General features: G+C 33.6%; 1 long non-coding RNA gene across 2 annotated transcripts in view; it reads right to left on the bottom strand.

Moving 5' to 3' along the window:
- LOC143230891 (uncharacterized) overlaps positions 1–27,932 on the bottom strand; it is a 71,745-nt gene that overhangs the window by 5,572 nt on the left and 38,241 nt on the right. The window contains exon 3 of one of the 2 annotated variants that reach the window (XR_013016662.1): positions 6,644–6,711. The exons of the other annotated variant lie outside the window; for it this stretch is intronic. This is a non-coding gene — a long non-coding RNA (uncharacterized LOC143230891). The remainder of the gene's footprint in view (positions 1–6,643; positions 6,712–27,932) is intronic. 2 annotated transcript variants of the gene reach the window in all.

Below are 27,932 nucleotides of genomic sequence, written 5' to 3'. Positions count from 1 at the left end.
CAGGAGTATATTTGCTCTGTGAGACAATCAGAAAGCAGTTTTCCATAGAAGGTAAAGTAGGATACAACAAAAAATACCCAATAAAAGAGTATATTGTCTCTATCATCTAACCCTGGTAAAGGGCTGGATATAGCGCATGACCTCGAGTAGGTTTATATGTTTCAAATTATATTAAAAAAACTAAAATATTTGCAGATAATAAACATATGGTATGAAATAGAGAAATATGTAGTATTTACATATGGCAACAGCTTACGAAGTAATGGATTCTCTTTGAAGATTGCTGAAATCAGGAAATATGATAACAACGCAAGTGTGACCGGCTAACTCTTAAAACCGGGATAACATGTGTTTTTAGTTTCTTTGTGTCTATTTATGTGGTATCAGATTGGCTGTTTTTACTTCTTTGTCTGTGTGTGAGCGTCACTCTTAGACTTTTTTCTTAAACACACACACATAATTCTGGCAGTTGTTTAGAAATAAGATTAATATTTCTAAGGAAATATTATCCCCCAGGGGTCCTCGAAGACTAAACAGTCCTCCCACAACCCCGCTCTTGGTAGAAGTTAATAATTTTGACTACATGATTATTGTTAATTTTGGGTTAAAAAGATTTATAAGTTTAATCAGTGCATGAGTAAACTAGAATTTAAAACGATTAGAATGTATTCAAACATTAATTCGAAACTCCAAAGTCAAATAATGAAATAATCTATGGTTAAAAGTATATTATAACTACATACGTTTTATTCTACTTTCTATGCAAAGTTATTTTGAATAGCAGTAACGAATTAAGTGTTTAATATATATACAGTAGATTATTTTTATTTATTTAATATTATTTGTATATTTCATATTATACGCTATTTATTACGTTGATTGATTTGCATTGCTTTATAGAAGTTGGGGTTTAGAGCTAAGCTAGATCTTCTAAACGAACCGAATATTGCGAGATATTATTGGAACTACGGCAGAAACATTATTAACAGAGAAGGTACTTATCTGATAAACCAATTATTTCAAGTAATTATAATCTTTTGTTATATATATTCGCATACTCCTAATAAGAAAGGAATATTCATGTGTGTTTTTTTCTTATAGCAAAGCCACATTGAACTATCTGCTGAGTCCACCGAGGAGAATCAAACCCTGATTTTAGCGTTGTAAAGTAATATTCATTACATGGTGGTATTTAGTTCTGATCCATATAAGTGGCTTGCGTTGATTAATAACTATCAAAAATAACTTTTACTGAACCTAGACACATAATATTGGTCCTTTGAACATGTGACTTCCATACAGTAACAACATAAACGTAATTTTATTAATCCTCAGTAAATAAAAATAATGAAATATTGTTTATTCAAATATTTTACTTTATCTTCCCAAAAACGTTCAAGTCTTTAAGGTACATCAATAATAAAATAGATTCTGAACATGCTGCATAATCTGTAATTACTCATATACCGTGGATGTGGTAAGAAACAGCCCAGCGACAGTGTTACAAATTTTGTATTGTCAGAAATGGCCAGTGTATTTTAAAATTTGCACAGTTAATGTGAGGTTTGTCACAGCACCACTGTGATTAATTAAGACTTTGGCGTTGTGTATACATTGTACAAAAATTAATTATTTGATACATTTAAAGCATATTAATACTTGGTTTTTCTTAACTTCATCATTGTAGTTATTAATATAAAAATTAGTAACCTAACTTACGATGAGCTAAAAATTTACTGGCAGCTTCCACCAATCCAACTTCGTCGATGAAACATGTTTATTTACTGTTGTTTTTCTTGTTAACCTAAATACTTAACAATAAGGTATTAATACGTCGACTCCCAAGCCTAGTTTGCCGATACTTTCCAGGATCCCACTAGTCATTTTACAATTATTTTTTTAGGAAGAGTGTCTGTGTCCCAGCCAGTAAGAGATCCTTTATAAAGAAAATAGAACACGATTCACTGGATGGATCATGTGGAAGCCAAAGTGTTAAGAATGTTTTACTTAATGTAATATAAAAGTATACGACAAAACAAATGTAAAAAAAAAATTATTCATTAAATGCACACTCAAACAGACGTAGATTACTAATTAGTTTGTAAGAACTGTGAATCTTAATGTTAATAGTTCCTGTCGTGCTACCACAAAACCTTAACGAGCATTTGGGTGGTCTCTGATGTGTTTTCAGAGTAAGATTAAAATTCCAGTATATAGTCAAACAAGTGTAGTCTATCAGCTCAAAATTAGAGATGTCTATGTTCAGACACCCTTTTATTAGCTTTGTGCAGAATTTTTAAAACAAACAAAACAAGAAATTATTCATTCTTTAAGTATAAACACAATGAGATATAGTAGAAATAATTCACTAAATATAAATACAACATAACATAATGTTTATGGATAACGAGGAATCTGTTGGTTTGTCTCGGCTGTTGGCCTGGCATGGCCTAGCGCGTTAAGGCATGCGATTCGTAATCCGAGGATCGCGGGTTCGCGCCCGCGTTGCGCCAAACATGCTCGCCCTACCAGCCGTGGGGGTGTATAATGTGACGGTCAATCCCACTATTCGTTGGTAAAAGAGTAGCCCAAGAGTTGGCGGTGGGTGGTGATGACTAGCTGCCTTCCCTCTAGTCTTACACTGCTAAATTAGGGACGGCTAGCACAGATAGCCCTCGAGTAGCTTTGTGCAAAATTTCAAAAAAAAAAAAAACACTGTCTCGGCTGTCCCATTATCTAAGCTAAACTAAAATCATTTTAAAAAATAAAAACCAGTTTGTGTCATTCATTTATCTATGAAGATTTCTTTAAACGCACTCAAATTTACTGCCTTCAGAACATCCGAAGGCAACATATCCGTAGGCCAACCACCTCATTTGAAAAATAAAATTTTCTTAGCTAAAGACAGCTTCTACTTTGTCTAAATATAATATGTTCCTTAATTCTATAATTCTTGCTGTGAAGTATGAGAAATATTGGTGCATCAACATTATCAACTACTTTTACAATCTTAAAAACTTCAATCTAACTCTTCTTTTTAAAATAATATACGGAAAAAATAATTATTTAAATGCGAAACAAAATCATTGAATAAAATAGAATCCAAGTGATCGTTGGCTTGGTTTTATCTAAATAGAAGAAACTACTTTAGTCATATATAATTTTACCTGTGTATAAAGTGTAGCATATACACTGTACGTCAAAATACTGAGAGAAAAAAAAGACATATAATTATAACAAATTATCTAAGACGTCTCTACAAGTTGCAAGATTTCAGGGTTTAAGTGTTAAAATCCGAGGGTCGATTTCTCGTGGTGAACAAAATGCAGATAAACCATTGTATAGCTTTACAATATGAAATGAACAATGTTTTTGCATACAAAACTTGTAACTGGAAAAATAGTTCTGATGACTCGTTCCTCAAAAAGTTAAACCAACAAATTATGAAAACTGCCTGATAGTTTTGTTTCTTTTTATTAAAGTATTGATTCAATTTTAAAGTATTGTGATTTTAATTTGCTATTTTTACAAGCATAGTGCTCTTTCTACAGATTTTGCCATGTAATGCTACAAAAGATTAATTTTAAGAACAATGTTTTAAATCAAGAGTTGTCATTGGAATTAAATATATAGTATGCTCTCCCTATATAACAAATCGTTTTCAGTAATAGCCATAGTTATGCGTTATTGTCTATCACTACACTTTCTAATAAACAATGATATGTGAAGGAAGGTGAGATCAATCATAGACCACATATTTTAACGAACTTTACATTGATTCTCCACAAGGGTATTATTCCAAAAATGCTCCTTTATATTCTACCGATTGGAGAAAAAAACACAAATCTTTATCGTGTCTTTAAGCCACATTTAAATATATATATATCGTTGTAGATTGTTCATTGTCCTTTTCCATGACTTTAAAGTGTAAATGATTAATAATCTGCCTTCTATGAGTTTTTTCCGTTTATTTTGTCTCCTAAGGAATAAAAGGATCCGGCTACTTCCACAAAAATGTTTTTATTCACACAAACTAACCATTCAACAATAACAACACAAACAAGGTTGAGGTAAGTATTCGTTTTAGTTTACAAAATTTATTTTACCCTCTGCACAGAAAGCGAAAATTGCAATTTATTGTTTTTGGTTTTGCGTCTACTTACTATTGAAGTTGTTTTTCCAGCTTTCACTAACAATTTCTGCAATGTCTTTTGCATGGTATTGTTTTTCAATCATCGTTTCTTTCGGCCTGTTACCAAAGACTGTCACTAAACAGTAATCCTAGTGGCAGGTGTATTCATTTTCTATTGCCCTTGTTGTCAGATTCCGGTAGAAGATTCATTTGAACAAGCTGTCAGGGAAAAGACTATTGATAACAGTCCTACCAGATGGGAACATGCTATCAGGGAAAAGACTATTGATAACAGTCCTACCAGATGGGAACATGCTATCTATCCCACCTCTTTGAAATTCAAAGAGATCTTTGCTCTTAAACATTGTCTTTCAAACTAACATAAGTACGAGAATTGTCCGAAACGTTCGTGACCCGACTTAAAAAAAAAAAAAAACGTCCCCCGCTTGTACAGCTGTAAATCCGTAGATTTACAAAAGTAAAATAATGTGTTCGAGTCCCTTCGGTGGGCTCAGCAGATAGCCTGATGTGAGTGATGTTATCTAGATCTCTTCCCTCTAATCTACCACTTCTAAATCAAGGACTATGATCGTTTCGGGTACCTTTAGATGAAATTCAACAAAACAAATAATCTTTGAAACTACTCACTTATAAAAACGTTACATACTCCATACCTTTAACGACAAACTGTTTAATCGTAAATCGTTTTATTAAACAACTAAAAATGTTACGTGCATGGATAAAAATAAAGAAGTGTCCGAATTATGCTACTACTTAATACAATAAAAATTCACGGTGTTTGTAAAAGTCTTGTATTTGTATTTTTCAGGTTTCTAACATCGCATACATGTATCATGATTTTGGTTAAACAAAGCATTAATTTCGCTTGCTAGTATTCCAGTACAGAAACACCTTTGGCCAGTATATAACTAGCTAGAAAGTCGTCTATATACAATGACAAGACAAACAAGGAGAATAATAAATGTTACAATTTGTTGTTTTAAGATCCAGTTTTGTATAGTTATTATTATTTAATTATTTTAAGTTATAATACATTTCAATAACAACTTTTGAAACAATTTTTTTCAGTTTATTAACATGCGTTTTGATAGCCATTTAAACTCGTTTCTTAAGAAATTGCATTACATGTACAACCCTCATTAATGTTAATTGTGTATTGTCATTAAAACGCAAGCTTCATCCCCTCTTCTAGTGGCTCAGAGGTAAGTATCCAGCCTACAACGTTAAAAATCGGGTTTTAATATTTGTGATGGGGAGAGCGCAGATAACCTATTGTATGTTTTGCGCTTAACAACATTAAAACACATTAAAATAAATTTAAGATAGCATTTAGTAACATTTTAAACAATACTGTAAAGATACTTTTGGATAAATATGTACATACTTATAGTTTCATTTGACATCAAGTGAATATTTTCTCCTGGCATTTCATGACAAAAATAGTTTCGCCTCATGTGGAAATTTCTCTTCAACCCGTAAACTTTGTTAAAATCGTGAACCTATTTAGACATACTCAAGCACATCTACAGTGAACTATTTGAAAAATCACATTTTATACTTTTAACTGTCTTAGAATATTTTTTTTTAAATATCCGACTGATTCATCTGATAAGAGGGCCTGGCATGGCCAAGCGCGTAAGGCGTGCGACTCGTAATCCGAAGGTCTCGGGTTCGCGCTCGCGTCGCGCTAAACATGCTCGCACTCCCAGCCGTGGGGGTGTATAATGTGACGGTCAATCCCACTATTTGTTGGTAAAAGAGTAGCCCAAGAGTTGGCGGTGGGTGGTGATGACTAGCTGCCTTCCCTCTAGTCTTACACTGCTAAATTAGGGACGACTAGCACAGATAGCCCTCGAATAGCTTTTGTGCGAAATTCAAAAAACAAACAAACTGATTTCGAAATTGTTAAAAATTATTATTTACCTTACAAATGAAATGATTATCAGACAAATTTCAAAAACAAATCATCTGATAAGCGAAAATTTACTCAAACTTTTCCCTAGTAAGCAAGTAAAAGCACGACGAATAAAATCAGATATATTATAAATTGAATGTTATAAAACTAATCTAAAAATTGGCGAATGAGTTTTTTTTCTTTAACTTAGCTAATATCATATTATGCTTTTAGTAAAAAAGTGGACTAGACTTAGTTATATAACAGAGTGCATTTAACAAGTTTTGTAAACTGTATTATTGAGAGTTACTTGTAAAGCTCCTATCAGTATCCACAAACTATTTTTTATTTCAAATTCAAACGTAAGTAAATTAATAGTAATAAATGACTGAGTTCGGTTTAGTTCTTAACGTTCTGTATTAAAAGAATTATTTTCCATCCTAAAGGCAGCTCGAAAAGAGCAAGTGTAAAGTTGTTTAATCAATATTGAGAAAGAAAATCAAAATCTCACTGAGTTAATTTTTAACATCCACAAACAACCTCTTCAACGTAGTGCTTATATTTGCCTCATTAGTGGTTGTAAAGTCGCTACTTACCCTCCCTAGACTGACCCTTGACACCTTTAAACACATATTCATGAGGAACGACGCTTCAGCGTTCATTACTAGAAAACAAAATTGGATTTACATTTTTGATTGCTGAAATTATTCTTATATAAAATGGTACAACTGATTTGTGCTAACATGGTCCACAGTTGTGCAGAGACTGAGCTAATTGATTTACATTGTACTGTGGCTTTATCTAAAAAAGAGATTTGCATATTAAATGAACGAGGTAGTTTGACACACATCTTCGAAACACAGAGTGAATTTCACACTTACACGCGCACTTAAGAAAATATGCGCAGGTAAAATCATATCAGAAACAATAAAACATAAAATCAGCACCACAAAACAGTAATAAAAGCTACAAAAGTATAACTTTAAGGATAGTAAAATGGAATAATGGTATGTAAAGTGTGCTACTTAATAATCTGCCAAACGTCAAGGAAAAATTAGTTGACTTAACGGATTAAAACTATAACTTCCAAATCTTATTATCCCTCACTATCTTCAAACAGTTAATAGAATGACAGTAAACAACCCTTAGAAGTTGTACTTTTAGCGTCATAATTATCGTGGCAATTTTATATAATTATCCCTCTATACTAGTTCGATGCACTGTCCAAATGTCATCAACAAACTACCTGACTAATGTAATAAAATAGAGAAATAGATAACTACAAGTGTTCTATTTCAACACTAAGTTGAAAATACGCTTAATAGTTGAGAATAGACAAGATATTGCAATAAATAAATTGATAGAATTACAAAAGTTATTTATTAAATATAAAATATCAATCACATTTTGTTTTTAATTTTGTTTTTTTGGAATTAAGCACAAAGCTACACAATGGGCTATCTGTGCTGTGCATACTAATGGTATCAAAACCCGGTTTTGTGCTAACATGATCTACAGTTGTACAGAGACTGAGCTAATTGATTTACACTGTACTGTGACTTTATCTAAAAAAGAGATTTGCATATTAAATGAACGAGGTAGTTCTGAAACTAACTGTCCGCAGACATGCCGCTGTGCCACTAGGGGGTGGAGGAAGGGTACTTTGTGAGAACAGTTTACACATACTCATGCAGTTGTCTTCGCCTCATACGTGAGCCATGGAGTCAAAGACGTATTTATAACGTGTTTTTATTTTGGTTTGCGGCTAATTCCAGTATAGACACCACGGTCAGAAAACAGCACACCCATTTTGGTGGAATTATCGTTTATCAACCCAAATTGTTAGACAAGGTAGAGCCTAAGAATACGACGTTTAAAAGGAAGGAGCATCTAAGCCTTAATTGTGGCTTTAAATCATATAGAAAGTAGTTCCAAAGGCAGCCCAAAACCCGGAATATCATTTTTTTAAGTTATCTTAATCCTTCGTATTTAATCCGCTGAAATTAACATCAGGCACTAAAAAGTAAGTGAACTTTCACTCAGACCATAACAATGTGTTCATGTAATTATCTTAATTAAAAAAGTGTTTTGTAATTGCAATAAAATAATAAATAATTATAATTCAAGTGTAGAGGTAAAAATTTGGAACTCCATACGAAAAGAAACTTCCAATGTTAGAGATCAAGTGTATGTAACACAAAGAATATCTTAAATATCTTTAAAGATGTACTCGATTATACACTCTATCTTATTTTATTACAGAACTCGTTATGACGATACATCTAAGTAAAATTTGTATTGTTCAAGTTCTTTGTGTGTTACAAAAAGTTACATTAAACATTCTAACTGGAACTAAATGTATTAACTCAAGTGACACCACAAAAATGCATTGATTCAATGTTTCTAAAATGAGTTTGGTTTGAATTTGCGCAAAGTTACACGAGAGTTATTTGCGCTAGCTCTCCTTATTTAGCAGTGTAAGACTAGAGGGAAAGCAGTTAGTCATCACCACCAACCGCCAACTCTTGGGCTACTCTTTTTCCAACGAATAGTGGGATTGACCGTCACATTATAACGCCCCCATGTCTGAAAGGTTAAGCATGTTTGGTGCGAAGGAGATTCGAGCCCGCGACCCTTAGATTACGAGTCGAATGCCTTAACCACCTGGCCATTCCGGGCCGTTTTAAAATGGGACACTAATCTTTAAGATAACATCTTTTATTTTATTCAATAATGTTTTGTTGCCTAAAACACCTAATAAACAAATCAAGATGCATTGACTGCTAAAACACTGTATTTGACATTCAGTTTAGTACATTAAAATAAATAATAGCCTTTATGTCAGTTATTATACTTATTTTGTCACCAGTTTTGTTTTTGAACATATAACAAGTTGTGAACACACATCCAGTGGTTTTTCGAGAGATAATAGATTAATTTCAGACATCAATGCTTCACATATCTTATTGACGTAAGCTGAAAGGACCAGTCAGATAGAGACATATTTTCTCCAGATGTCTCTAAGCACTTGTATAATTTTGGGCTTGAAACGACTGCACCTTCTGCTAAAAACTCTTTCAGATATTTGCGGCCATTTCGTAACAACCAGCTGTGGTTAGCCAACTTTCATTTGTCCAGTGTTTCTTCGCTCTTCCTACAGTGACCTAACCTAAGACATTTCACACGTCTGCTGCCATTTCTTTAAGGTTATAGTTATAATATAGAGGAGGATTTAAAGATAAAATCAGAATTAACTGTACAAAAATAAAGAAATATTTATGTAAATTGTAATAGTTTAAATATCTGTTTTTACACTGAACCTAGTAAATGTAAACATATTTTAGGCATTTAAATAAATTAAATCTATCTATTACACTTTTCTCAACAACGTTTTTACTATATATTCTTCTTTTAAAGTTCTGTTGTGGCCTGGTGGTTAAGGCTCTGAACTCGTAATAAACGAGTCTCGGGATGAAACTCCGTCACTCAACAATGTCCCATCTCAGCCGTTGGGCCTTATTATGTGACAGCTAATCCCACTACTTTGCTGAAAGACAGTTCTCAATGTTGGCGGCAGATGGTGTTGACTGTCTTCCCTAAAGTCTATCACCTCAAAAATTAGTGACAGCACTGTTAGCTTTCGAGCAGCTTTGGGCGAAATTCGGACCCGGCATGGCCAAGTGTGTTAAGGCGTTCGACTCTTAATCCGATGGTCGCGGGTTCGAATCGCGGTCGCACCAAATATGCTCGCCCTTTCAGCCGTAGGGGTGTTATAATGTGACAGTCAATCACACTATTCGTTGGTAAAAGATTGACCCAAGTGTTGGCGGTGGGTGGTGATGACTAGCTGCCTTCCCTCTAGTCTTACACTGTTAAATTAGGGACGGCTAACGCAGATAGCCCTCGAGTAGCTTTGCGCGAAATTCAAAAAAACATTGGGCAAAATTAAAATAAACTTTATTCAAAACAACAGTAAACACTTATTAATTAGTGGTATTAAACTTAGATTACAAGCGGATACTTTATGATGTTTTAAAATACTGTTATACAAAACATCAACCATTAAATTGCTGTAAATTATTTATAACAGAAATGTTTAAATCAAGTTCATTGGCAAGCTTTCTTATGCCATTTTAAATGTTAACAAACAAACACACTTTAATATAACATGTTATAACCTATTACTAACTTATAACTCTACAAATATTTTAAACTAATTCACACTCTTGTAGTTCGTTAGTGTTAAACTTCAGGGCTTATAATTCTAAAACGATCCCCCTAGAGTACACATTACACATAGCCATTTGTGCAGGTTTGCGCAAAAACTAACACATAATTCAATTCTTAAGAATACAAATGAATTAAGCCTGACATGTACTGTTTATTAAACATTTTTACTGAAAACTAGAAAATTGTACAAAATTCTAATTCACAAAGTACTTTTTTCTAACTTATGGACTTTCTTCAGTTAAGAATACTATTCTTTTGTCTTTATATAAACATGTAATATTTTCTCAATTAGTTAAATCTTACAGAACTTTGAAAATAATATATTTTCTTAATATTAAATATCTTTAATTATACAATCTTAATCATAATGATTTTCAACTTTATGACATACTAAGTATTTATTAGAATATTTCATGAAATAACAGTAATACTAGCAAAAGTTCATATAAAGTGGTCAACAACTTTTATTGTAAAAACATATATTTTTAAATATATATATACACCGCTGGTCAAAATCTTAAGGCCAATGAATGCAAAAAAAATATGCATTTTGCGTCGTCAGACTCAACCACTTATTTGAGCAGAGCTTCGAAAGATGAAAATAGAAAAGGGAAAACAAAAATAAAAAACTTTTTTAGTATTTAATAGGGAAAATGTGAACACCATGAAATTAGTCTAAATACTAGCTGGTCAAAAGTTTAAGACTGTACTAAAACGAAGCGTTAATCAGTAAACACGAACGAAATTTAGTCATTTGTGTTCAAGCATTAGCGTTGTCAACATCTCCCACTGACATCTCATGTGTTACATTGGGTAAAGACATGGCAACAGAGTTTGAACGTGGCAGAATTGTCGAGCTGCAAAAGCAAGGTCTCTCTCAGTGTGTCATCGCTGGTGAGATTGGGCGAAGTACAACTGCTGTTGCAAATTTTTTTAAAAGACCCTGAGGGATACCGAACGAGAATTTCAAGTTGTCGGACCAAGAAAATGTCGCCGGCGTTGAGCAGGACACCAGCCGATCGTCGAACCAAATTAAGGCCCTCACGGACGCAGAAAGCAGCCCATTAATAATAAGACGGCATCTACGAGAGAAAGGCTTTAAAAACCATAAACGTCTTCAAAGGCTACGCCTCCTTCCACACCACGAAACAGCTCGGCTAAACTTTACTGAGAAGCACCAAACATAGGACGTAGGAAAGTGGACGAAGGATTTGTTTTCTGATGAGAAAAAATTTAACCTGGATGGTCTAGATGGCTTCCAACGTTACTTGCACGGTAAGAATATCCCACCGGAGACATTTTCTAAACGACACAGTGGAGGAGGTTCCATCATGATCCGGGGTACTTTCTCCTTCCATGGAACAATGGAGCTTCAGGTTATACAGGGGCGTCAAACAGTAGCTGACTACATTGGAATGTTGGAGAGAGCATCCTTATTGACTGAAGGCCCTCGCTTGTGTGGAAATGACTGGATCTTTTAGCAGGACAACGCTGCAATCCACAATGTCCGCAGTACAAAGGACTTTTTCAAGGCGAATAGCGTAATTCTTTTGGACCATCGAGCGTGTTTGCCCAAACTGAACCTCATTGAAAATGTTTGGGGGTGGATGGCAAGGGAAGTCTATAGAAATGGACGTCAATTCCAAACAGTGCATGTTCTTCGTGAAGCCATCTTCACCACTTGGAATAACATTCCAGCCAGCCTTCTGCAAACGCTTAGATCGACCATGCGAATATTTGAAGTTATTCGCAATGACGGTCGTGCAACTCACTACTAATACCTCTTGTTGGGCATTTCCTACACTTTTTAGGACTTATTTTTAGTCTGGTCTTAAACTTTTGACCAGCTAGTATTTAGGCTAATTTTATAGTATTTATATTTTCCCTATTAAATCTTTAAAAAGATTTTATTTTTATTTTCCGTTTTCTTATTTTAATCTTTCGAAGCTTTACTTAAATAAGCGGTTGAGTCTAAAAACGCAAAATGCATATTTTTTCTTTATGTTCATTTGTCTTAAGACTGTGGCAAGCAGTGTATATAATTGGAACTGTACTGCGTCTGGTTAGAGACGAACCATGTGTCAACGCTAACTTTTCTAATCAGTAATATATCTAAACTACAATACATGCATGTGTATTTAAGTTCATGCACCTAACTGTGCACCTCTCTCTCACGTTGCAGTCTTCAGTTTGTGAATTATAAAATCTAGCTGCAACTCTACCAATCTAAAACACCAAGTCTTCATATTGTTAAATCTGGAATGGCTGTAGTATGGAAGATAACTTGTTCGGTTAATAAGGATTGAACTAATTTAGCCCTATGTCCAAAATAGTAGAACCAGTTAATTTAAAGTTAAGAAGAGCCTGCAAATTGAAGTGAAGCTTTAAGCTCGTGGTCAAAATGTATGTTAGGTTTTGGTGAGACAGTCAAGTCCATATCGTTGTTTCAAGCACTGTCAGCTGCTATCCAAAGGTATTCCAAAAGCTGGTAAAGAGAGAACATCTACACTAAGGATAAACCTGTAGTATGTTTGAACTGATATCCTTTGTTGAGTTAGAGATGTCATCCCAAAGTAAACTAAAGAACTGCAACTTTCCTGCTAAAATTTCGGCAAATAACATTTCCTGATCATTTTTAACATTACTAAAAAGTAAAAAGGCCAGAAAGAAAGATATACGATTTCACCCTATTAACCAGGGTGTTAGTTTTAATCCACACCCACTTTCTGCCAAGAGTTTAGGAACCACAGTTGTATACGTTCCACAGACAACATATAGCGATTTACTTGTTTCCAGAACAAGTCAAGGTATTTTTTGCCGTCAAGTTTTAAGGCTTTGTGTCTCGGTGAACAGACAATACAGGTTTGGCTACACACTGGCATCTCTTTTTGTATATTTTGTTGCTGAAGACATGGCAACAATAAAGTCTTCTCCTTTTACTAGTTACATCACCAACTATAGATATCTGCCTCACAATCCTCCTGAAAATGGACAATATTTAGATTTTATTACTGCGTACTTTTCTTTTAGAATAATTCTGTAGACAAACTGCTTCTATGCAAGTTTTTCAACACAAAAACTGTGTAGTTACTGCCTCTGTTCCTTAACATTGGTTAATAAACCTGAAGTATAGATTACAGACTTGCTCTACAGATCAGAGTAGGTTGATTGAGATAATTTGGTCCCATGTGTAACAAAGTAGAATTAATTAAAGAAATGCCTGCAGATTGAAGTGAGAATTTAGGTTTATGGTTAAAATGTATGCATAGTTTTCGTGAGACAGTCAAGTAAGTCCATAAATTCAATCAACTAAACATTTCCTCGAAACTGTGAAATTCATAATAATAATTCTGACTACTGACCTTGTCAATTTTCTGGAAAAACGTTCATATCGGTGTTAGAAATATTTAGTACATCCTTGAAATTTACAATGAAAATATCTATCTTATATTTATTATTCAAAGCTTACAACTGATATGTGAATATGTTCAGACACGTTATTTGAATTTTTTTCTGTAATCCATTCTAAAATAATGTTTTTAAGGCCTTAGCTATTTGAAGTTTGTTATTATTAATTAAATTGTGCTAACTATCTTATAATTAAAATTAGCTCTGTACCTTAAACTCTTCAATATACAACTTTAGAGTTACGACACTTTTATCATGGCAGAGCTTGATGTCACAATGATATTACAATAATTATTTCGCAAACTTCATTCACAACTCACCAGTTATAAATCTGATCATTAAAATCTTGTACGGAATTGTCTGTTTACGTGCGTGTTTAGCATTAAGTTAAATAACCCTGGGTAACGATAAGTAGAACTTTCATCGCTTAAATTCGTGTTCCGATTTAGATAGATCGCAGATAACACACTGTAAAGGCATGTGCTTAAACAAAAACAATATTAAGCTGAGTTGATGGTTGAAATTATAAACGCTCCTCAGTATAATTTTTTAAATTAATTTATCAAATAGTTAGATAGCCTGCCAAATAATGTACACATTAGGATGTTTGTGTCATGTATGTTACTGTTCGTATTATAGCTCTTTGTTTATATCTCAGGATGGATGGTATGGGTATTAACGCTTTTACTAGTAAAGCAGAGAACAACGTTTCGACCTTCAGATGACCTAAGAACTGAAAAGGTCGAAACGTTGTTCTATGATTTATAAGTAAAAGTGTTCCTACCTATACCAGGCGTTCTGATATATATATTTAGTGGGTTGTATTTTTTAAATTTATTTAGGAGACTAGAGTAAATGGAGATACTCCTTTACAAACGAATGGTAGGATTTACCATAGCATTATAACGCACTTATCTTTGAAATGGCAAGCATATTTGGTGTCACGGGATTCGAAGCCGTGATTCTCAGATTGCGAGTCGAGCGCTCCTAATTGTCTAGCTATGCTGGGCTAACTCGTAGTATGGCCGTCAATGCAACTTGGGTGGTATCACCAGATTTAATTTATCCTTAAGGTTTTTCTGGCTTAGAGGCGGTTTAGAAATATAATAAAAACAATTTAACTTGACATAAACTTTGCTTAGTTAACACGGAATTAACTTTCCGTTTGTTAGTTAACTCTTAAATAGCTAAAGGTGTCAAATGACGCATTGATTGAAAACACATCACTTCAAACAAACCACTCTATTAGATAAGGTAATCTTCAGATGTAGCTTGGAACTTAAAATGCGCTTTTGTCACACTAAATACATTGAAATTCCATTAAATATAACATATTATTGTCATTATGCTCTGATTAGTAAACAGCACTGCTTTCCATAATTTCAATATAATAACAAAGAGAAATGGGTCTCTACTTAAGGATAGTATTCAAATGAAGATTTGGGACAAGTTAGATGTTGTGAAAACACTATATTCAACGTGACTTGAAGTTAAACATTCGACGTTAATTCAATTTGCGTCCTATAAATAAAAACGTATTATCTGAAATGGACCTCTGTGTATCTTTGTGTGTGTATGGATTAAATCAATAATAGACTTGTTACATGTGGTATCAGTGTATTTTTACAAAACAATATGATTTTAAGTGAAAGTCCGGGAAATTCTTCGCGGCCATGCGAGCTATATTTTTGAAATTTATTTTGTATACCTCAACAGTTAATCAGTTGATAAAGAACCAAAAATAACACATTCTATAAATACGTTGCTGTTGTTGTGTGTGTTTTGTCTTACATTAAACAATAAATATATAAAGCTGGTCTCGAGATGTTAATGAAGTGCTTAATTTCTCACTCTTATAACTTTATTTTTTATCTATAAGATTTTACGTAATATTTAACAATATTTTCAAAACTACGACTTCTGTGTATTATATTATTTTAGGAAAGAAACCTCAAGAAGATATATCTTTAGATAAACCGTTGTCCGTTTAAAATAATGTTCTATTCTGTGGTTTTACTTATTTCTTTATGTTAAGGCACTCCTTGCATTTGTAAGATAAAACTAAGTCTTTGAACTAAGAGTTTATCTTAAAAACCATACGGCGCTTCTAGCTCCTAACGAAAACGATGTTATCGTTAGAAACCATCCATGCAACAGACGTTGTAATAAATGCGCTAATATTGACACCAGGACATTCATAGAAGGTTCTAAGTCCACTTAAGGCGTGAAGGGCTACTTTACTTGTTCTTTAGCTAGTATTTCGTTAGCTGTTGTGAAACATTGTAAGAAAGAAACAGGGAGTTTGTTAACTTAACGATATCATGAACATATTTGATACGACTAATAGAGACAAAACATTCCAATGACTCCTTTTATTAAAACTTTCGAATACTTAAAATAATTAGAGTCTAATGCCTAATTTGGCACAAAAAAAAATGAAAGATTTTCAAAACATAATATCACGGTTAAGGTTGAGTCTATTATTTAAAATAAATTTCAACTAAAGTTTTATTAGTTTGTAAGGTCTATACATTTAAGATAGTTAATCAACTCTCCCACTAGTTGTGTTCCTATTTGTACCAATTGTCTTCAGCATTTGATTGTTTTCTTTTCTACGGCTTTTCTTATATTAAACTATTATCTATAAGTTCTGACTTATTTTAACAAACGATGTTTAACCTTAATGGTTTGTTTATTTGTTATTAAACACAAAACCACATAATTGGATATCTGTGCTGCGCTAACAATGAGTATTGAAATCTAGTGTAAACGGTGTTCATTTAACATCACAGACCTTTAGATTTTTCGTTGTGTCACTGAAAGCAACTTTATTCTGAAGTCTATGTGTAATTATGACAGAACATTAGGTAAACAGGATTACTTAAACTAACATTATTAAGAAGTTGCTGAGTGGATTAAACTCATTAAACGAAACAACCCCAACCACCATACAAACAGCAATATATCTGAGAATTTATAACGCTAAAAATCGGGTTTAGATACTCGTCGTGGTCATACATGAAAATCCGATTCTGTAACTTTGTGGTTAATGAAAAACAAATCTACTACTAATAGTAGGTAAATACGTAATACTTTGTAGGGTTATCTGAAATAAAGTTTAAACCCATATAACTTCACAACCTTAAATTTATATAGACACAAGTTTTAAAACTCCTACTTGTCCACTTCAGTCCAGCGTTTCTTTGAAAGACGAGTTGCCATGTTAGAATATACACCAGTAACCGTAAGTGTTCTTAAACCATGACCCGTGAGCTAGCTCCTTAACTCGTGAATTGAAGTCCGATGTTGATACACCACTAGTAAAGTCAAGCCCCCACAAACACTTTAAGGTTATAAAGGGGCTTTGAAGCGAATACGTGAGAACTAGTCTTACTCCTGAAATATAAACCTATGAGTATCCCACTTTGTTATGTATTTTAATTTAGAAGTTAATGAATGTCGATGTGAATTAAATTTATGATATCAGTCAACGATATTGATACTCAGAATTTTTTTCTTAACACAAATGTATTATAATATAGAAACAACAATACAATTTATAATAACAGTTATTACAAATAGTGATTTATATACGAAAGTTTAACAAACTTCCAAACGATGCTAAGTCTTCTATCTGGTCTAAAGCTGTATATTTTATCGACGGTTCACGATGAGTGAATTAATTCTGAGTTGATACTGCTACACTTCGCTTAATAGCTAGCTAGATATCTCTATTTTTGGCTGTCCTCATACAGTTTACAAACTGACTTTTCTCCGATTACGATATCTATTGTTCTTGTTAATCACTGAAGTTAAACGATTTGTAATGTTCAAAACCTGTAAAAGTTATTGGTCCAATTTCTGTAGTTTCCCGATTGATAAGCGTTTATCAAAGCTACAACTTCCGAAGTTTATAGTATACAAACTGCAGAAATCCAACGATATATAACTGTCTCTCCACGTGTCGGTTTATAAACGTTAAGGCAAGGTTCTAAAAATTTCAGTTGGCAACAATTAAAAACACATGTCGATTCTTATACTCGAGAATCTACAAATTTAGAGAATAGGTGGAGATTTAACAACACGTATTTAAGACTGTAAGTTACATGCACTTTTAAATACATATTTAACTAAAATAAACATCAGTATTAAAATAAATGCATAATAGTAAACCTGTTACAACTTGGTGTTAAAGGAAATGAGGCTTTTTCTGATCCACAAAATGTAGTGAAGTGAAGTGTTTTCCGCTTCGGCACAGGCAATGAATTCTAAGGTACATTTGAACCGCGTTTTCTTGGCTGGCGAAAGCTTCTTGCAGTCTTCCAGTTTTGTTTGTAAACAGTTTTATAATTAAATCTTCATCGTAACAATTGTTCTTTAATTTCGAATAAGTTGAAAAGTATCTTAACTGTTTCATATAAACTATATCACAAACCTTATTTGAGACACAGATTAAGTAGTTTTTATCTCGATAATAATTTATTTTTAAGCACATTATATACAGAGTAAACAATACAAAAATGACGTGTTTTATGTTATTTAATATTAATATTTATACATCGCTATTATTACAATGTTTTCAATGTAAATCAATTGATTGGAGACCAATCAAGTCACTAGTCGTTACGGGAGACTAATCAAGTCACTAACCCAAACAATATCATTTTAAGAAATGAATTGAGTTTTAACCAACAACCAGTATAAATACTGAACGTCATACATTACGTAATCAGATACATAACCTACTTTTGATTTTAGCACAAAATAAGCATTGTAACAATATCGAGAGGAAAAATTATAAAATATATATATTCCTAAAACAATTATTTAACAAACTTTTAAAAAGAACAAAGTAGTTTTGCATTCAAATCAATGTTATAATACAATGATTATGGAACATTTAAGAGACAATATAATCATACGAAAGTTGAAAACGATGATTATGATAAAAATGTAATTCAAAATATTAAATAATTACTTAAACATACGATGTAGCACTTCACGAATTAGAAATACATTATTGATATAATTTTGTTTCAATTTCGAGTGTATTTTATATTTTACTAAAAGTACATCTTGGAATGTACAAGTTAAATATAGCTTGGAATTTATGTATTTTATATTTTACTAAAATACATAATTTCCAACATATATTTAACTACTGAACCTTCTTACTTCCGGTATTGACCCATTGTTGCAGGACATCCATCTTATACTCACCGTTTAATTTCTTTTATGGGTGGACTACTATTAAAACCGTTTATTGTTAAACTTAAGAGCTATATGAGAAACGACTGAGACGTTACATCCAAGTTTCCTAATAAAACTGCTTATAACACCAGTTTAATTTTACAAGGTATAGTATTTTCTGATACTAACATAAACTTAGTACTGCAGCTTTAAACTCTTTGTAAACGTCATCCAGAACTTTTGAAATCTAGAATCATATAGTAATTTCTAACCAAAGTTATAAAACTAATAATGAAAAATAATTATCTTCCTAACATAATGATTTCTATCATCAAAAAAGAGCATCGCCATGTGTACGAAAATAACAACTACCTATATTATTTAAATAATGGTCTTATATTTTTCGTCAAAGAATGAAGTCAAATGCTGATTCATAATGCTAGAAAAATATATAGATTCAAGAAATCGATTTATCACAGACATATAATAACCTGTAACCAGAGGGCAGTTCTTACGAATTGTGGACCATTCTTCTACAGAAATAAAGTTTGTTATTGCTTGTTTTGGAATTTCGCACAAAGCTACTCGAGGGCTATCTGTGCTAGCCGTCCCTAATTTAGCAGTGTAAGACTAGAGGGAAGGCAGCTAGTCATCACCACCCACCGCCAACTCTTGGGCTACTCTTTTACCAACGAATAGTGGGATTGACTGTCACATTATACACCCCCACGGCTGGGAGGGCGAGCATGTTTAGCGCGACGCGGGCGCGAACCCGCGACTCTCGGATTTAGAGTCGCACGCCTTACGCGCTTGGCCATGCCAGGCCGTTTGTTATTGAAGAAGAAAGGTCCACCTTTCAACAGTACTCTGGTTATAGAGTATCGTGTCTTTGTGTCCAATGTTTATTTTTATTTAATAACAATTTGGCTCAAATACAGTAGAAGTTTTATTATTTGCAATCAAGATTGAAACTGGTTTAAGTTCAGTTAAGTTTTACGTTATCTCGATCCAAACATTAAAATGACTGTTGAATAGACATATAAAATAATATATTTCTTATATTATTAATTTGGATCTCTGAAAAAGAGCTATTTATAAACTGACATTCTTGTAAATCCACCAGTTCTCCCGCTTATTTAGTGTTTACGACAAAGTATGTTCCACTCGAGAAAAGAGAATTGTACAGATCGTAAACTATAAAGACAAATTGTTTTTAAAATAGAAATTGTTCTAACTTACAACTGTGCATTTCACGTCACATTGTATAGTTCAAAAGCTTATCAGTCAGAAGTGTTACAAAAGTCGGTCCGTCGTCCGTGTATGAGAGAGGAGGTGTTTCTTTTTGAATCGACTATATTATAGCTGCTAAGCCTTATCGTTAAGGGCACACTAAGACTTGTTTAGTATCGGGTAGATCTCCACAACTCATTGAGGCAATGAGCAAATTCTTAATTTTTTCTATCGTATTTTTAATTTCTTGCTTTATGTAACTAATATGTTTAGGTTATATTGGGGTGTTTTTAATTTACTTCATTAACAAAACGCTATGCATGCTGTAGGACTCTTCCTTTATCCTGATTCGCCCCAACGTTTACACTTATTTTCCTTTTGTGTATTGTATTAACTTTTGAATTGGTGGCCAATTTTATTTAGTTCCTTATACTTTATTGTATGTAAAGCAATGAACTCTGGCAGTATAACCCATTCACCTCTCATTCTTATAGAATCAATATCAATAATTTATGTTCTTCCCCATTCTCGCCAGAATACACTTGTGTCCTTATACTCAACAATTCTGCTTCGTTGAGGCCCCAAAAGTGGTTAAAAAAGCATTGCAAATAATCTTTTCAGCCTTATCTTCCATTCTAAATTGAGATATTTTCCTTACCATCAGTGAGTCCTCCTGCTTCTGTCCTAAACCCATTTGTCATTCTGTTTAAGTCACCAGACATCCGGCTTAGTAGCTGTAACCACCTTCGTTTGGTCATGACTTTGCGTGAATTGATACCATCAGATAGATGATCAAAATTTGAACGCTGGTAAATAGATCAGGGGATCCAAAGCAACAGTAACTCAATTTGGTAAATTTCAATACATTACCCTGTACCTCAAACAGAAAAACGAGAACATGGTTTGAAGTTTCGCATATATTACAGTTTGAGAAGCGCGTAAAGCAGTTTCCCAACAATAGTACTCTGTTATAGTTGTCAGATGACTTACCTGAAAAGTTGATGAAACTTATGTTAACACATGAAATGCTGCATTTGAAGGTACTTGTCTCCAAACTACTGTTGCCTTAGCATTTGAGCTGTTTTTCCATAAGGACTTTTGTAGTCAGTCCTATCCAGTGCTACAAGGGTTAATGCTACAGTCCCATTGAACAACTTATTAAATTCTATCAGATGTTCTACTTATAATGAACCATATTTATGTGAGAACTATGAAGCTGACTTCCTACTTTGTGCAAACTGTGGAAGAACCCACCATGCTGGACTTGAATGTTGCCGAATTCTTCTTAAGGTATAGAAATTCGAGTGGGTTAAAGCTGTATAGAGCATTAATGAAAAGGAAGTCACTTCTTACACCTTCTTTCTTTTGTGCACGACTCTTAATTCTTAAACTTGTTTCACGTAATCTACCTAGCCCCACCTCTTCCAAAACAATCATGTTGCCCACCCCAACCATCTTCAAACGTTTTTGTTTAGAGTGCGCTGTACCTCTACAAACCGAGCAATTCAAATTTCAAACGAATTTCTGTCACCAACTGGAGTTAATAATCATACCTTTGACTTTGTGGCATTTATTACAGAGCTAATAAATGGCCATTATCAAGTACTTAACCATTCATACCTCGTTAAAGTTATTCATTGGTAAACTTTCAAACACCTCCTTTTGACTGGCTCGGCTCCTAAGGATATTGTTGCTCAGTTAAAATCTTGTGATCATGATGACCCTATCATCTAACATATTCCAGTAGAACTTCTAGGGTCTTTGTGTGCATAATTTTAAACTGTAATGTTTTGTCTCCAGATGATCTCCTAACATTATATGCATTAGTGATACTTGACTTTTCCTATGTAGACATTTTTTGTGTTGATTATCTTTCATATCTGTGATATCTCATTGATAATGATATTTCTTGTTCTCCTATTTCTTTTCAAAATTTATATCCGTTGGAGATTATGAGTAACTTTTTTCTGCAACACTACTTTCTTCTCTATCATTAATGTTTATGATCCCAGTATCACCTTTACTCATGTGAACTTGGGTACATTGATTCAAATTTAACCCACCATAATGGTGGCATTCCTTCACTCACACATACATTCCAAAAAATCATCATGCTGGAAGAATATCAGTACTTGACCTGACTTTGGTCTTCATTTCTTTTAATGGAGCACTTGGCATGTTCATCCAGATAAGCTTGGAAGTGAACAATGTTCTTTAATTTTTTAATTCCTTCACTGTGATCTCAATGTGCCTCATCCTCCTATTAATCGGTTAAAATGACACATTTAGACTTGAATATTGTTTCAGGAGCTGGCTTTGATGAAGCTTTTGGAGCAACTCTTTTCCAAGGTGTTCATTTGACTTCACGATCATCCTGCTTTGCATGTACTTTGTGGCAAAACGCCAAGTGCAGAAAATTTTTTGTACTTTAAAACAGGGAGTATAATTGTTTAAAGTGTCATTTTAATAAGATTAATTTAGTACATTATTCTACTGAATTTGCTAAAGTTAAAAGTCATATTTGAACTTCCAAATGGGCCAGTTGACGACATCTTTATTCCCTAGCTACTAAAAATTCCCATATTTTTCGGACATGAGATGTTTTCTCTATTTCCATCATGTATGAACTATTCCAGTAAACATGGACTGAATTTTTGAAAGTCATTCTGTAATCACTCTTCAGGACATCAGGACATAGATGAAACTTGTGCTATTTCCATTCTTAATGGATTTCTATTCGACCCTGACCTAATTTCTTCTGATGAAGTTCTAACAATAAGGTAGAACTCACAGAAGACTCGTATGTGGTTAAATGCATCTCTTACCTTGACTGAATATAAAGAAGCTTTTATCTATCCTTGTGAGGATTCATTAACCTAAAGTATTCTCTCACAATTAATTCGCATATTTCGTTCTTTTCTTGGCAATTTACAGTGGTAGGTGGATATTTCATCTTTGTCTCTCATCTTAGAAGCATGCAGAAGAATCACTCTTGTTATATCGTCTGGTATTATGAACCTTTCTTAATTTTCTCCATCTTTTTGACATCATATATAGTTAAAATATTTGAGCACATTTGAAATTCTTACCTTTAACTGCCTCTTGAATATCATAATCATCTTTCATCCAGTCAAAATGGATCTCGTTAATGTCAAAGTACTATAAACTGCTTATCACAATTGCACGAATCCATCTCCGTTTCTATCACCAACAAAGAATTGCTATTGTCATATTTTTATACATCAAAGCAGCTTTTGATGCTGTATGGATTGAAAAATTATTTTCAGTTGATTATAGAGGTCATAATCTTCACCTGTTAAATTACTACATTCAGGGCACAACCCTGTTTATCAAATTGGAGTGTGTCCAATTTACTGCCATTTTTCTATACAATGTTGTTCTCCAGGGATTTATGATCAACACATTATCTTGCAATATTTGGACTCAGACAGAATTTTTGCAGATGAATAAACTACTAAAGGAGAAATACAGCCTTGGTTTTTACTTCCTTTTAGAGTAAGCTAGATCATTTACGCAAGTAGGCTTCTGAGAGTGGTTTTCATCTCACTCCAACTAAATGTAAATATCTTGAACTCTCCAACCGCTTGAATGTTTGTTTTGAATTTCGCCCAAAGCTATACGAGGGCTATCTGTGCTAGCCGTCCCTAATTTAGCATTGTAAGACTAGAGGAAAGGCAGCTAGTCATCACCACCTACCTCCAACTCTTGGGCTACTCTTTTACCAACGAATAGTGGGATTGATTGTTACATTATAACGACTCTACGGCTGAAAGGGCGAACATGTTTGGTATTCCTTGGTCTCCAACCCTCAAATTGGCGTTGACCCAATTTGTTTTACTTTTACATATCGAGCCATTGAAAGAAACTTTTAGTTTTGTTTCTTCAGGTTGCTGATAGATTCACATCTCATCTGGTGTACTTACGTCATTTGTTTTGTCCTTAATTTTCTTCATTGTCTGAACTTTTATTTCGCACTTGCCTCGCTTTGGTTGTTTGTTTTCATTTATTTGTATCCGAAGTCATATTGGAACTTGTTGAGAATTGATGTGTAGACCAGTTGGCGATGAAAAATCAATAGACGTTTCTCTCACATTTTATTTTTCTTAGTGTCCAAGATATCCACTTATGTTTCCTTCGTCACATGTGCTAGTGGACCACCGACCGCCTTACTTATAGTTATTTATTGAACCTATCACCATCCGTTTTACTTATAGTTATTTACTGGACCTTTGTTACCACCGCCTGTTTTACTTATAGTTATTTATTGAACCTCTGTTACCACCGCCCGTTTTACTTATAGTTATTTACTGAACCTGTCTTACCACCGACCGTTTCACTTATAGTTATTTACTGGACCTCTGTTACCACCGACAGTTTTATTTATAGTTATGGTCCGTCATTGCTAGGCGGTTAAGGCACTAGACTCGCAATCCGAGGGTTGCGGGTTCGAATCCTCGTCACACCAAATATACTCGCCCTTCCAGCCGTGGGGTGTTATAATGTAACGGTCAATCCCACCCTTCGTTGGTAAAAGAGTAGCCCAAGAGTTGGCAGTGAGTGATGATGATCAGCTGCCTTCCATATAGTCTTCCACTGCTAAATTACGGACGGCTAGAATAGATAGCCCTCGTGTAGCGTTGCACGAAATTAAAAAACAAATATTTATGTCTCAGGTGTTTAAATTAGTTTACTTGAAGAACGGTCTTAATATTGAGAAAGCTGTACCAACCAACTGAAAAAAACAGAATAAAAACCAACAACAATTTAATCCTGTGCTTTCAATATATATTAACTATTTATTTTTTACTTCTGTTTGTCAATTTGTCTGTATTAAGCGCAAAGCTGTTTAGTTAGCTATCTCAGCTGTGTCTATTGCGGGTAATTGAAATCATAAACCCTAAAGGTTTTGCTGGGCCACAAAGGAATATTTATTCAAGAATAGATAAAACAATCCAGTTTCATAAATAAAATAAAAGATAATAGCAAATGCAGAAATGTGAATACATCTGTATGCGTAATGTGTGTACATTATATAAGAATTTTTATAAAATACGCAGATTACAATGCGAAAAAAAGGTTATAGAAATATATAGTAATTTGAAACTTTATTGTCTAACAGAGTAAACTCACGCAACAATAAATGATAACATGTAATAACATTTTCTTCCTAGATCTTTGGAATTCTATAGAACTTTCATTTTTACCTACTGTTGTTTTTTTCTGCCTTTGTTATACATCACGTTTTAGAATATGTTTTAGGTAATGATTTCATCAGATGAGACCTTCTTTTTATATGCAAAAACGGCTCGTCTGGGTTGAGAAAATATTTTACACAGAGGTTCGCTCTTCTATGTAAAATATTTTCTCGACCCAAACGAGCCGTTTTTGCATATAAATTTCTCAACAAGTAGGTTTCTCGACATCACAGATGAGACCTTCGATTAAATGGGCTAAAACTGGGCAAACATTTAAAAACAAATGTAAACGAATAAACGAAAAAAGAAAACATAACTAAATTCATAATTGGAATATGCGTATCAGTGCACGTGCATGTGATTACATCTATATTCCACCAATGTTCATGGTTCTTCGTGGTAACTGTAGTGAGAAAAAATATAAATAGGAAACTTACATCTTTACATTTTACTGATGTGGACGAAAATATTTATGTAGCTTTCATAACTAAACGTCAAAAAGAATATGAGCAATACTTTGGGCCCCGGCATGGCCAGGTGGTTATACGCTCGAATCATAACCTAAGGGTCGAGGGTTCGAATCTCTATCACACCAAACATGCTCGCCATTTCAGCCGTAGGGTCATTATAATGTGACCGTAAATCCCACTATTCGTTGGTAAAATAGTACCCCAAGAGTGGGTGATAATGACTAGTTGCATTCCTTCTAGTCTTATCTTACATTGCTAAATTAGGGACGCCTAGCGCAGGTAATCCTTGTGTAGCTTCGCGCGAAATTAAAAAAGAAACAATGAAAAGAAAAAAGTAATAAGAAAATAATAATTTCACGAGCACATCTTTTTCTAAACTGAAAATTAGTGTAAATTATTGTAAAATTATCACCTAACATAATTAGATGATCATTAAATTTATCTTTAAACATTCGATTGATTGATTGATTTTTGGTGTTAACAAATAAGTTTTATGTTTCAAAGTTAAAAGTTTGCTAAAATTAAAATGTGAGCACATGAAATCCAGTTATTAGACAAATATAATAAATAATATAGTCAAACACTATTGTTGATTTTTTTTAAATAATTCACTTATTTATCTCACAATACAAACCGAAAACTGCACGTATTATGTGTCAAGACGAAAGCTGGTAATAAATTACTGAGAAAAAAAGTGCTTTAGTTTTTTCACGTGAATCTAGTTCTGAAAGCACTTCATCATGCAGTAAATGCTGAGTTTTATTTTAATATTTTTGTTGCAGTTTTCAGTAACACGTGCTATTCATTTGGAAACTTCATCTCTGGAATAATAATGTCTTTCTTAAAGGACTTATTTGAATGAAAAATAATGTTTCTCTTACAGAACCTCATAAAAATACTTAAATACAGTTATAAAATATTTATTAGGTGGTTAAATTGAGTTAATAACAAAAAAGAAATATCTGTTGAAATATTAACATTTTATAATTAATTTATCTAAAATGCACAAACAAAATAAGTTCACAAACGCAATTTTTTTTTATTTCGCACAAAGCTACACGAGGGCTATCTGCGCTAGCCGTTCCTAATTTAACAGTGTAAGACTAGAGGGAAGGCAGCTAGTCATCACCACCCACCGCCAACTCTGGGTTACTCTTTTACCAACGAATAGTGGGATTGACCGTCACATTATAACGCCCCCACGGCTGAAAAGGCGAGCATGTTTGGTGCGAAGGGGATGCGAACCCGCGACCCTCATATTACGAGTCGCACGCCTTAACCCAACTGGCCATGCCGGGCCCAGACACAAAATTCGTTTAATTTTACATTTCTGCTCTCTAGCGTATTTTGATTTCTTACAATTATTATGATGTTGATCGAAAACCTACAGAAACATTGGCTGAAAAATTACGTCTCCCATTTGTTAATCAAAACACTAAGTTGTCAAACAGTTCTTTTAGGCAACTTGTACCCTTAAGTATATTTTGAAAGAGCTCTTAAATATCTTTCTTGCATTAAGTGTATTATGTTTAACTAACTATAACTGATACACAGTACAGTTGGCTCTAAGAGGACTAGCATGGACAGGTGGTTAAGGTGTTCAACTCATAATCTGAAAATCGTGGTTTCGAATGCTCGCCCTATCCACCTTGGGAGCATTGTAAAGTTATGGTAAATCCTACTTGGTAAAAGAAAAGCCTACAAGTTGGCGGTGGGTGGTGATGACTAGCTCCCTTTCTTCTAGTTTTAAAAAGCAAACAAATTAACTAGTCAGTGGGAAAACAAATTTAAGCTGCACGAGTGCTATCTGTATAATTTAGCAGTGGAATACCAGAGGGAAAACAGCAAGTAATCACTACCCACCGCAAACTCTTGGGCTACTCTTTTACCAACAAATAGTACAATTGACCATTATATGTAATGCTCTCATGGCTGAAAAGATGAGCATGTTTGGTGTGACAGAGACTCGAACCACGACTGTCAGATTGTGAGTAAAGCACCCTAATCACATGGCTATGCTGAGACGCAACTGGAAGATCCTAAAATAATAAAGCTAAAAATTAACATTACAATTTCCACTCACATGAATAGTTAATCTGGATAATGAATGGCTTCATCTGTAAAATATTTTACTTTTTATA

Source organism: Tachypleus tridentatus, chromosome 10 (assembly GCF_004210375.1).
Source record: "Tachypleus tridentatus isolate NWPU-2018 chromosome 10, ASM421037v1, whole genome shotgun sequence".
Lineage (NCBI taxonomy): Eukaryota > Metazoa > Arthropoda > Merostomata > Xiphosura > Limulidae > Tachypleus > Tachypleus tridentatus.
The sequence above is the reverse complement of the archived record's forward strand: the minus strand, read 5'-3'. Positions and strand labels throughout refer to the sequence as shown.